This window comes from Heterocephalus glaber, unplaced genomic scaffold, assembly GCF_053883595.1.
Source record: "Heterocephalus glaber isolate CG9 unplaced genomic scaffold, H.glaber_assembly_v1.0 deba00000943, whole genome shotgun sequence".
NCBI lineage: Eukaryota > Metazoa > Chordata > Mammalia > Rodentia > Bathyergidae > Heterocephalus > Heterocephalus glaber.
This window is the reverse complement of record NW_028258175.1, coordinates 9,643,113-9,656,378: the sequence shown is the minus strand read 5'-3', so window position 1 is coordinate 9,656,378 and position 13,266 is coordinate 9,643,113. Positions and strand designations below refer to the sequence as shown.

Genomic DNA, 13,266 nt, shown 5'->3' with positions numbered 1-13,266 from the left:
CTAGTTGATCTATCTGTGACAGTGGGGTGCTGAGGTCCCCCACTACAATTGTATTAGTGCATATATGACTTTTCATGTCCATTACTATTTGTTTTATATAGTTGGGCACACTAGTGTTTGGTGCATAGATATTTATGATTGTCATCTCTTCCTCTTGGATTCTTCCCTTTACAAGGATGTACTGTCCTTCTTCATCTCTCTTAATCAGTGTTGGTTTGAAATCTACTTGATCTGCCAAGAGGATAGCTACTCCTGCTTTTTTTTGGGTTCCCATTGCATGGAGTATTGTTTTCCACCCTTTAACTTTCAGTCTATGAGTTTCCCTTTGGATTAAGTATGTTTCTTGTATGCAGCATATTGTTGGATTTTGCTTCTTGACCCAGTCTGCCAGTCTATTTTTTTTGATTGGTGAATTGAGACCATTAACATTGATGGTTATAACTGAAATGTATTGACTTGTCATTGCCATGACTTTTTCTTTTTGTTGGGTTCTCCCCCTTTACATATAATTTCTTGTTGTGGCAGATGGGTTCATTCTGCTTTGCTTCCTGGGGTTGTGATCCTCAATGTCTGTTCCTAGGATAAATTGTGTAAAATTCTTTGGAGTGCTGGTTTGGTATTCACGAAGTTCCTAAGGTGCTCTTTGTCATGAAAGTATCTTATTTCTCCATCAATTTTGAAAGATAGTTTTGCAGGGTACATCAATCTGGGTTAGAGGCTGTTTTCTTTTAGGGCTTGGAATATGTCACTCCAAGCTCTTCTTGCCTTGATGGTTTGTGTTGAGAAGTCTGCTGTGATTCTGATGGGCTTTTCTTTGTATGTGATTTGTTTCTTTTCTCTACCTGCTTGTAGAATTTTGTTCTTCTGTTGAGTTTCTGGAATCTTAACAATTATATGCCTATGTGTAGATTTTTTTTGATCAAGGCTATTTGGAGTCCTATATGCCTCACTTATCTGTATGTCAAGTTCTTTTCCCCTCCTTGGGAAGTTTTCTGCCATTATTTCTGTGAAGAGATTTTTTATGTCATCTGCACTCTCTCCTGTTTCTTCATTGAGCCCAATCAGTCTTATGTTATTCTTCTTTGCATTATCTAGCAGCTGCTGGATTGATTTCTCATGTTCCCTCATAATTTTGAAGCAATTTTTCTTTTCCTGGTCACTAATTCCAATCTTATCTTCTATATCTGAAATTCTGTCCTCACATTGGCTCATTCTTCTGTGTAAACTTTCAATGGAGTTTTTCACGTCTTGGAAATCTATTTGCATCTGTTTTATGGATTCCATTTGTTTCCTGTGTTGGGATTCCATCATGTTCCTGAGCTCCTCTCTAGATTTATTAATCATGTCTTCCACTAGGGGCACAATTTCTCCTGTTATCTGAGAAATTACTTCTGATTTCATTTTTTCCAGATCCCTTTTTGTTGCCAGTTCAGTGGGTGCAGGTGGTTGAGTATCAGAGTGTTCCATCTCATTTCCCTTTGGGGTTGCTGTAGGTGATCTGGAAGTCTGGTTTTGAGACTTATTTATGTGTTTTCTCATTTCAACTTGGTGGCGGGGGGGGGGGGCTGTTGCCACCTGCACGGATTACCTCCTTTGAGCTGGGAGAGGTGGGACAGGGGCCGGGAGCAGCAGTAGGGATGGTGGCCCAAAAGCCCTTTCCTGTGGGCTGGGAGCAGTGGGAGGGATGGTGGCCGGGAAGCTCCTTCCTCTGGACCAGGAGCAGTGGGATAGCGGCTCAGAAGCCCCTACCTCTGGGCCGGAAGTGGTAGGAGAGATGGTAGCCCAGAAGCCCCTTCCTCTGGGCCACGAGCAGCAGGACAGAAGGTGGCCCAAAAGCCCTTTCCTCTGGGCTGGGAGCAGCGGGAGAGATGGTGACTAGGAAGCCCCTTCCTCTGGACCAGGAGCAGTGGGATGGTGGCTCAGAAGCCCCTACCTCTGGGCTGGGAGTAGCAGGACTCAGTACCATGGTCTGGTGGACCAGTGTCCTCTGCATCTTTGTAGTGTGGAACCAGGTGGCTGTACAGAGGAACGGGTGGTGTCCATTGGATTGTTGCCAGGGTGTAGGCTGATTTGGCGTGTTCCATGCGACTTGGGACCTCGGTAGGGCATGGGCAGACCTGCTTGTCTGCAGCAGGCTGATTCGGCGTCTTCTGTGCAACTCGGGACCTCGGTACGGCGTCTTAAGGTTCTTGATGTACATTGTCAAATTCCTTTCCAAAAGGGCTATACAAACTCACACTGCCCCCAGCAGTACATGCGAGTATCAATTTTACCACACCCCTCTCAGTTTGGGCATTCTCATTTTTTTGGAAATGTTATACATTTGTTGGCTGAAAATAGTATCACCATTTTAATTTGCATTTCTTTGATTACTAGTAAGACTGAACATTTTCCCACACATTTTTAAAGTCATTTTGTTTCCTCTTTGTGATTTTTTATTTTCTCATCTATTTCAGCTTTCAGGATTTTACTGATCTTCACAATGATTTTAGAAGCTCTTTATGTTAAAAATGTCAAGCCTTGGTTTGTCATCTTTGCTTAGAATATCATCCCATTTTGTTTTAACATTTTCAAAGCCAAAGGCTTTTTGAAAATGCCATTAAAGATATGCCTTTTATTTTGTGATGTTAGCCATCAAAGTGCTCTCTGACTCAGCAACTTGATAAATGGTTTCATTCTAATGTATGCTGTTGCTTAGTTTTATTAAAATATTCAGGTCTTTTTTTCTAGAAGATATTTTTTTCTGTTTTCAGTGTTGAATCTGATGTGAGTTTCAACCTGAGTTTTTGGTAAATCACTAACCAACCTTGATCCCAGCAGGGGTGTACTAAATAATCCCTTGCCTTCCCCACCGCTGATTTTCATATCTTAAGGGCTTACTCCTAAGAGTGGCCGATTTTCATCTTTCCTTCCTCCAGCTGTGCAAGGACTTCTACAGGTGTTTTTTTCTCTCTCTTCTACCCTCCACCACCTACTGAGTGCCTGCTTTACCAGGGTCCCCAAAGCTGTTCTTGAACTTCCAACCAAAGAGGTTTCCACCTTGAAAGTTTTAATTTTTATTTATTCATTTTGTATTTGCAAAGCCAGGCTGCATTCCAGGAGGCCTGGGCCTCCCTGAGCGATTCCGATTGAGAAACATAGCTACAGCCAGTAGCAGTGAGGAAGTCGCATGTGTGCTGGAACCTGCCAACCCTGTACCTATCACAGCTATCTCTCTCCAGCTGGGCAAGCCCCACGGTTGGAACAGCAGAATAGGGTTCCAGAGAAACATTTCAGGCTCTCAGAACCACAGAGACCTCATCTCAGTCCAACACTAGAGAAAGAATTTGAGAACAAAGTCCTGATCATCCCAAAGAAGGAAACCAATAAATAGCATCTGGAAAAGAGTGGTCAGAATAGTAAGAAATGCATATTTAGAGTTAAATTTCTGGAAGATCCAATCATTAAAAGTCTTTGCTTTTTAGGATGCACCTGAGAGGAACATCAGGAGATATGAGGAACAAGTACTTCTGCTTTCCTTTATAAAGCTGATGGAAACTTTTAACTATGCATCCAATTGCTCTGAGATTAAAAAAAAAAAAAAAAAAAATATATATATATATATATATATATATACCTTAAGAATCAGTCACTGAACATGACAATACAAAAATGAAATAAAACAAAATACATACCTACGTTTTTATCTGCCGTCTACTGAGTAGAATTGAACCTTTCTTTCTAATCTCATATCTTAAGGACAGAAATTCTCCCTGTCTAAGCCTGCAGATGAAGAGGAGTTAAAGTTTAGAAGACTGATCTCACTGAATTGGTTCTGAAAACACTCTCTAAATGTTGGCTCCCTTTGCTTTGAGCTATATTTTGCCTCTTTCTTTAGCAATAAGAGTGTGTGTCCACACTAAAATCTCACCTCTGGAGAGAAGGGACAGAGTCTCACTGGTTTCATTACCTTTAGCACTTATCATATGGTTTGGTGTTTGCATATTCGTCATGAATATTGTATAAATGAATGAGAGGCTAGGATACAGGAAGAAGAGAGGAGAGATGAGGAAATGGAAGGGGAAGTGAGGGGGAAGAGAAGAGAAGAAAGGGGGGGGAGGGGAGGGGAGGGGCGGTTACTGTTTCCCAGAGGTTTACTGATTTCTCTCTTTGGGAAATTAAGGACATAGCTTCAATTTGTGGGGGTGAATTCTTTTTCCAATCTTGAACTAAAATGAGGTTTCTGAGGTCAGTAACAAAGATAAGTACCCTTTTTACTCAGCATCTATGATCAGCATTTACTGATCTAAATCAGTCCTATCAATTCAAATCTATAGTATTTAGAAGGAGGATATTCCAAAATGTAAGTCCTGGCTAGAAACAAGAGCAAGGTGATCTGCTTAGCATAATGAAGTATAGGGTAAATACTGGAATGAAGTTAATCTCTGCACTACACAAAGTTTAAGTGGATTCTAGATGTTTCATCCTGAGGTCAAACAACCATGGGAAATTCTGCTCCTGGTTTTCTCCATACTCCAGACATAAAATGATGTCTCTTTTCTCCTCCTGGTTTTGTTGTAGAAGTAGACATGGATGATAACAAAGGGCAGCTTATGAAACAAGATATAACAAGGTGGTGGAAAAAGGTACTAACTCTCAGAATTACATAGTTTTATCTGTATTCATAAAGTTTTGTGCATCAAATTACACTTTAAGAAATGAAGAAAAGTTGTGAATTTCCTCCTTGAAAAATGGGTATATAGATAAGAATTTTTATTTCACATATTTTCTGTTTACATATTTTAGATGTTTCATTTTGAATTATTTATAGATTGCAATAAGTTTCTGAAATAGTAAAGAGAGGTCCCTTGTACCTGTCATTCAGCTTCTCCCAAAGGTGGCATCTTATGTAATCACAGCCCACGACCAAACTCAGGAATGTGATAATGGTGCAATCCCACACTACAGTTTTTCGATAAAGTCACAGAGGAATCAGCGATTCCTAATACTGGAGTTTAGGAGGACCATCCACAAACTCCATGATCATGAACTTCCCAAGTTAGAAGTCCTTACCAATATCCATGCCCAGGGGACACAGCTAAGAGAGATGTTTATTGAAAAGGATAGTATAGTTGACTTGGGCTGAGAAAGTGGAGTGAAGGCTTTGGAAATGAGGTTAAAAGATGAGGCAAATTCTAAACCCATAGGAAAAAATTGTAATTTTGCGATGAAATTTAAGGTGAGTAAACTGAGGCTTAGAGGACCTGGATTTAGATAGAGAATAAAGAAGAGATTCCATGTGGATTATGGGTGCCCTGAGGGAGTGATTTGGAAAGAAGAGAGCAGAGAGTGGATGTCCCCTGTGCAACTTAAGGCTGAATGAACAAGGATTGGCTTTGTATCTTTCACTGCACAAGCACAGCGAATGCAACCTACCCCTAACAACCAGGCTTTATGCTGAGGTGACCCAGTATATGGAAAATGGCTAGCTAGCACTTCTTCTTTCCTTCATTTATGCTTCCTTTATGCTTCCTTTCTTCAATGATTCATTCAATATTTTTTAAAGCTACTCATTGAGCTGGAAAATGAAAGTGATATAGCTCCTACCATGGGCCAAGCTGCAAAAGTAAATAGCATAGTTTCTAGCTTTAGAAATCTTCCAGTTTAGTTGGCAAAGAGGCAGATCAGCAAGTAAGGTGCACCCTGATATGGATTCTACTAGACACAGTAGTGAGAGCTAAAAAGGTTCTCTTGTGTGTTTGGGAAAGGAGGGGACTGAAAAATGGGACTAGAAATTCATCAGAGGGCTGTGGATGCCAGAATCCTGAATTTGAGCTTATAAGGATATTTCATGAAAATCAATCTATTCTGGCTGCACAGTGTAGGTTCTCTAGCTGCTTCACATCAATTTATAGCTGGTATTAATCCTATTCTTTTCAGGCACTGAGCATATCAGGACTGGTTTTCTTCATTGGATGATTGATGGCCCACTGTTTTGCCAGATTGTTTGAGGGCATCCAAGGTAGCGGAAATGTTGTTTTCCTCTCAGTCTGAACCTCCAAGAAAACTTCTGGCTCTTATCTCCATTTTCCAAGTCTCTGTAAAGGGGGCCCACCTGGGCTGGCTGATTTAATTAATGTCTATGTTATCTAACTGCTACTTTTGAACCTGTTGTCATATTGTTGATATTAAAGCTGCACAATGACACACCTGCAGGCTCCTGCTGCCAGCAAACTCCCATCCACTGACATCCTCAGTAAGAAAGGGAAAGCGAGAGGTGTTTTAATTTCCAAGGGATCATTCCTTTCTTGTCCTGACAGAGTTTGGCTACAGATAAATTTGAGTCTCACTAACTCCTATCTCATAGTTCTCTTTGGGCTCATGACAGCCATGGTCATCAGGCCACATATCATTTCTGAGTATCAGAAAGTGTTTATGACCCCATGCCCTTGCTATAGGAATTTATGAAATATGTAAAACAGTGAGTCTGGGCTATAAAAGTAAAATTAGTATAATCACAGACCAAGGATTTAGGTCTAAATTGCCTAAAATTTCATTGCTGGCCAACTTCAGAATAAATCCTCAAGCTTGGTAAACTTGGAGAGAGAGAGCTAATGAGAGCTTGGGATCTCAAGTTAAGAAGAACCCTAATTTGAATTGGACTCTGCACCATCCATGTGGCCTTGGTCAAATCATTTAATATGAATGTCATATTAAAAATATGTCAATTAAAATCATTTAATATGAGTGCAATAAACATCAGCCTCAAAGTTATCATCTTTACCATCACCATCAGCACCACCATCATCATCAAAATCGTAACTATCATCCCCACCACAACCACCTCCATAACTATCATCATCATCATCATCATCATCTATAAGCCTAAAGATCCAGGCTGAGTTATATTCCTCTCCTATGAAGTCCCAAAACTTCCTGGTCATAGAACATATCATATTCTATGTTTAGATTCCTCAAGGGTATAGACAATATAGTCCTATTTACCATTGAATCATCATTTCCTACGAGTGGGGTGGGCACATAGTAATCACTGTAAAATGAATACATGACTATGTAGAAGAGGACAAGATTTACTAAGCACCTATTATGTGCCATATGTTTTATGAACTCATTTCTGATCTTCAAATAAACTGTGAAATGTTTCCATTTCCATTTCTTGGCTAGAAAAATAAAGACACTACAAAGTTAACTAACTTCACAAAGGATGTGGTTAAGAAGCCACAGTGACAGCACTACAACACAGTCCTGTCCAACAATCTTTTCATACTAAGATCACTTCCTAATGAACCAGAAAATTTATTTATACATAAACTTCATTACTCTGACTATTCTAAGCAATCAGACTTTTACTACCTCCAAATGCTGTTATAGGGGAGGAGAACTAAGGTTAGGGAGCAGATGGCTGAATGGTGTCAAGAACACTAAATTACATGGCCTTGGGGTTGCAAAGATTTTCTGGTCAAATTTCAGCCATTTAAAATGAAGAAAATGCACATTTTCTTCAATTTGTAAAATTATCCATTTGCATAGGGGATGGTAAGAAGACTGGTCATAATGTTTTTATTTGTTGAAGGCTGCTTTTGAAATTAGAGTGCTCTGCAATGAAAATGGTAAACATTGGGTTTAGGTCACCAATAAAAACAAAGTATTTAAACTGTGTTTTTCTTCAAAAGTCACATAATAAGGAGATTTTAAATTTCATCAGCTTCTAAGTAGCCCAGAGGGGAGTCTGAAACATTAAGGGGAGAGGAAGCTTTCTAACTGTAAAGGTCAATTAAGGGCTTTTACATAAATGTTTGATCCCAGTCGGACACTCATACAGAGGTGGCAACATCTGCAAAGACATCTGGATTGTTTCATAGACCACAATATTTAAATTGGCAGAAATAATATCGGAAGGAAATGCCTGCCAACATGCCTCTACTTTAGAAAAAGAAGTAGTCAAAAAAAGACAATGTTGTTATAAAGGTAAAGCATCACATAGACCAAGAGAGCTGGATTTTAGGGATAATGATAATGGCAGCGAAAATGATGATAATAGTATGATTGTTGACCTTGGGCCATGTAACTAGATATTGTCCTGGTCACCATCCTGGAATATTATCTACTTAATACCTTAAGGGATTTTTACGGTTAGCCAAATGTTATTGATAAGGAAAAAGAAACCCAGAAGTTAAGTAACTTGCTATGTAATTAATAAGAAGTAAGCCACTTGCTACTTAGGGCAGCTTAATTACATTTATTACCTTTGTGGTATCTCGAAGACAGTCTCCAGGGTTATAAGAAAGCATCTCATATCAGCAGCAACAATACTAGAAAGAAAATGTTCTCCTGGAAAGGCTTCCATATCCATGGTCAAACTCTTCACCCAGGAGGAAACATATTATTTCTAGGGGAATACAAGAGAGAGAAGGCAAAGAATTCAAATCCTATCTCTGCTTCTACCAAATTTTCTAAGTAGGAAAAGATTTCCTGTTAGGTCATTTATATACTGACATCATTTTTAGTGTGGAGTTCAAGGGTACCAAAGGTCAACCTATGTGAACATTAATTCCCTGAGACCACATCACATATATTGTATGTATGTGTGTTTTTCTGGGGAAGGGATCACTGCTTTCAGTAAAGGCTCAAAGGTATCAGATACCCCACTACCACCACCAAAGTCAGGTTTTCAGTCTCTGCACTCAGTAAGCAGTTACCATAAATGCTCAGGAAGGTCACATAGTGTAGGAAAAGTAGTACTCATCCATGCAATCACTCATTCATTTCTTTGCTCAATTATTCATGTGTTTTTCAATTGCCTTATGTATACCCTGTTCCAGACTATGAGGGTTTACAGATAAATTAAACTTTAAGGAGCTTCTGGTCTACTAGGGAGAAAAATACCTAAGCAGATGATTATAAAGCACCACATTATAATTTCAATAACGAATATTTCCAAGCTGTGAGTGGAAGCATCTAAACCTGGTTAGAAGGGATGGGAAGATTCATTGCTGGCTCTTAATAGAGTTAAGCAGGTATAGAGGGAAAGTTATTTTGGGCAGAGCAAAGCACCAGCCCAAGTGGAAGTAAACAGCATGGTGGATGAATGGAGAAGTATCTAACATCCTGATTTTCCTAGAGAATAAAAAGGCCAAGAAAGATAAAAGATGAGTCTGGTCAGATTTAAAAGGCTGTTAAATGACACCTTTTTATTTTATAAGGAAGGGACCCTAGTAAAAAGTTCAAACACAAATTCAGGTATTCTGGCTACAGAATGGAAAAGTAAATTGAGAAAAAACAATTTTTTCACAACCCAGCCATGAAATGATGTAAACTTGAACAAAGATAGTAGCCACCTCTTTTGCCAGTAGACTGGGGTCCTGTCTTTTTCTGAATTTTCTGTTACTCATCCCCAGACCTACTACAGACAGCAGGTGCTCATATTCTGATATGTTGAATGATTAACAGTATGGACAGGGAGATGGGATTAACGTTCAAGGTATATTTAAAGTATTATATTGGCAGATATTAGGAATAAATTGGATATGGAAGATGAGGAAGGGAGAAATGAGGCAGCTTCTAACATCACAAAATTTGAAGTCGGATATGCGTTACCTTCTGCCTTCTGAGCTTGAGTGGTACTTTTCTGGGACAACAGAAGTAGGAATGGAAAGTAGTGACAATGGCTCAATATGGGATGCTCTAAGGATAGAATTAATCCTTTGAATATAAAAGAGAGGGTAACAGCAAGAGAAGCAGAGGAGAGAGAGACATAGAGCCCCAAAATGGAGAGATAGAAAAAGTCAAATGAATTTGTTTTGGAGGACACAGATTTTAGATGCTGAAAAGTACATGAAATATAAAGGAGGACAGAGGCCCAAACACAGCAGAGAGAGACAGAAAGACAGAGACACAAAGACAGAGAGAGACAGACAGACAGAAAGAGATAAGAAAAGAAAAGAGGATAGAGGAGAAAGAAACAGACAGAGGCAGAGGCAAGATGGGAGAGGGAAGAGAGACATGAGAAAGCAGGGGGAGCTCAGGGAGATGCAGCAGCTATTAATAGTAACCTCTACCTAGTAAGCCAGGCATACAAGTGTGTGGTACTATGAAGTAGATGAAGAGACTCCGGAGGATGAACAGAGGAGAAAGGAAGGAGGTAGAGAAAAAAGGGGGAAAGCTAATGCAAGAGGAGACAAGGACAACAGATGCTCTCTTGCTTAGACACTGCCAGTTCTGGTCTGATCATCCCTACCCTGGTATTAATCTGCTGATTTGTTTATAAAACTATGTTGCCTCCAGGCACACCTGCTCAACAAGATGCCTGGTGCTTCACAAGCCTGGAAGGGACTATTTTTTCCCTTATAAAAGTCCAGTTCTTTCACTTTGCTGAAGGTGTTCACTGAGCAGTCACTGGGAAACCCCAGAGACAGCAGAACTTTGATGTCACATCAGGAGGATTTGCCGTCAAGACTGCTTGGTTCTGGCTGAGGTGATTAACTAGGGCTAAGAGGCCCCTTTCTGGAAAGAACATCATGGTGATTGCCGATAGCACTCCATATGACAGATGGAAGAGCCCAGAAATAAAAAGACTAATGAATAACCACTCAGTCTATTCTTGAATCTGCTATTACTGACCTTCTAAATGGGCGTCTCAGAGTCTCCGGGGGGTTCACTAAACTATAGCACTATTCCCAGAAAGACCCAGTAACAATGACTGGAGACAAAAATAACATATAGTAAACATTCTGATTGGAACTGAGGGCCATTCCAGAAGCAGAGATAAATTGTCTTGCTGTCTTATCTTTCCTTTCCCCAAAACCTGTGAAGGCTGGTCATAGAAAGTTCTTGACCAGAGAACAAACTTCTGTTTTAACCCCAGTTTTGCCAATTCCTCACTGCTTAGCTTTCACACTGATCCTGTTTCTCCAGCTAAAATTAGTGCTAATGATTCTCACCTCTCACATGGCTTCTGTAAAGACTAGTTCCAACATATGCAAATTGTCTGGCACATGGTAGATTTTCAATAAATGATACCCATTATTATTATTATTATTATTATTATTATTATTATTATTAGCATCTTTGGCAAGGATGCAAAAGACTGGCATCCTGACAAATAAGAAGCCAGAGCTACATTTTGAAAACTTCCACCTAAGTATGCAGTAGCCCTAATTAGAATTCTCATTAAATTCTGATAATGAGAAATGTGTGAGAAGACACTTTTTAATCTCCCAAGAGAAAACAGGAAATGAGAAGATTTTAAAAAGTGAAGGAAAGAAGTTAACTTTCAACGGCATCTCATTTTTGTCTTCTTAAATATGGTGAATGTTAAGAGAAATTGAAACACCTCTCTTATGCTGACCTTTTGACCTAATGGTGGCATTTTATAATACTTTTTCCTAAGAGTAGTTATTATTGGTCTTATTTTCCTGTTGCTGAGACAAAATACTCAACACCAACAAGGTAAAGGAGGAAAAGTACTTTAGCTCACAGTTTGTAGAGGTTTCAGTCCATAGTCAGCTGGCTCCAAGACAAGCCAGCATGGCAGAGGGGCCTGGCATCAGAGAAGCAGTCCATGGCATGGCAGGCAGGAAGCAGCAGGGAGCCTTCCTTTTTCCTTCCCTTTTTATTTCATCCAGGCTACAAGCCTATTGGTTGGTGCCACCAACACCCAGGGCAGGTCTTTCATCTTCAGTAAATCCATCATCCACACCCAGAGCTATGCTAAACCAATCAGTGGGCTAATCTAGTAACACACGCCTGTGATCCAGTCATGTCCTAAAATCTCCACCTGTGAGCAAGCACACGTGGCATTAGGGGGATAGCTGGATATAAGCTGTAACAGAACCCAAGTGGATATATTTCCCTCTCAGCTCATGAACTAGTGGACTCCTACAATAATTGTGAATATCCTGACTTTGGGAGGGAAAATAATGTGGGAAAGAGGGTTTGGGAAAAAGAGATTGAGGAATTGAAGTTGCAATTGGCAGACTTGCTCTAGAGCACCCCTTCATGTAGCCTTAGCATGTGACATGAGCACAAAGAGAAAATTTAAAGGGACCATCCTAGTATGAGCAGTATGGTACCAGGGTCTATGAATTTCTGTGCTGCCATCTAAGTCTGAGGGTGCTGATCACTGGAAACACTAATGGATTTGCTTTAAACAGTGAGAAGTTGATGCACACAGAATAAAGTTGTCAATTAAGAAATGCAATGCCTTTAAGAAATCTTTGAGGTCCTAATGTCATCTCCCTTGTGTCTTTGGTACTTATTCCTATAAGCATCAATGACATTGTTTTTGTGGAAGGAATAATACCATCTTTACAATTGCAACTTCCAAAATATTTCTATTCACCAATCATTTTAAAAAATACATATTGAATGTCTACTATGTTGCAGACACTGGTAAGTGCTGGAGATGCAGTAACAATCAAAGCTTAGGACCCTTATGGAGTTTCCAATTCCAGAAAATCTAATACATGCCAGAGAATTTGCATATATTGGAACTAGAGAGGCAGGAAATATAAGTAAACATAAGTAGGTAAATAATACAATATGATACAGAAGGCTTTAAGAGTATAACAAGCAGGCTAAAGACAGATCAGGAGGTTGGTGGAGACATGGCCAGAGGAAGGAAAACTGCAATCCTGACAGGGGGTATCAGGCTTCATTGAGAAGGTGAAATATAAATGGAGACTTGAAAGAGGGGAAAGAGGGAGTCAGGGAAGAAACACTGCTGCATGAAGAAGGATCCTGCAGGGTTTCTCATCCCCAACACTGCCAAGAGATAATTCTCCACTTTGGGGGAGGAAATTGCCCTGTTACTTATACGATATTTAGCATCATCCTTAGCTTCCAGCTACAAGATGTCAGTAGTAACCTGCTCCCACTGCAAACGTGTCCAGATACTAAGAAATGTCCTCTGGGAAGGGAGACAAAACTGTGCAAGGTAAGAGCTGCTGCCAAGAGGTAAGGATGAGCACAGCCTGGACCATTTGAGGAACAGCAAGGAGGCCAGTAGGGGCCAGAGCACAGTGACGCAAGGGGTGAGTGGTACAACAGACAGGTGGGCAGGGTCAGTAGAGGCAAGACCACAGAAGGAAAGACTTTGTGGCTTTTGGGGGGACTTTGACTCTCCTCAGAGTGAAATGGAAGAAACTGAAGGAATGGTGGCTTGATTTGTCTTGAGGAAATATGTTCTGTGCCAGGCATTTTTGTAGAATATTTTACCTATATTGTAACTGATGCCAGGCCACAAGCTCAGATTTGAACTCTGCTGTC

At 40.1% G+C, this 13,266-nt stretch overlaps 1 long non-coding RNA gene across 1 annotated transcript in view; it reads right to left on the bottom strand.

Annotated features, from left to right (window-relative positions):
- LOC110344216 (uncharacterized) overlaps positions 1-10,968 on the bottom strand; it is a 41,167-nt gene extending 30,199 nt beyond the window's left edge. Inside the window, exon 1 of the long non-coding RNA XR_015450474.1 lies at positions 8,247-10,968. This is a non-coding gene — a long non-coding RNA (uncharacterized LOC110344216). The remainder of the gene's footprint in view (positions 1-8,246) is intronic.
- Positions 10,969-13,266: the final 2,298 nt, after the last annotated feature.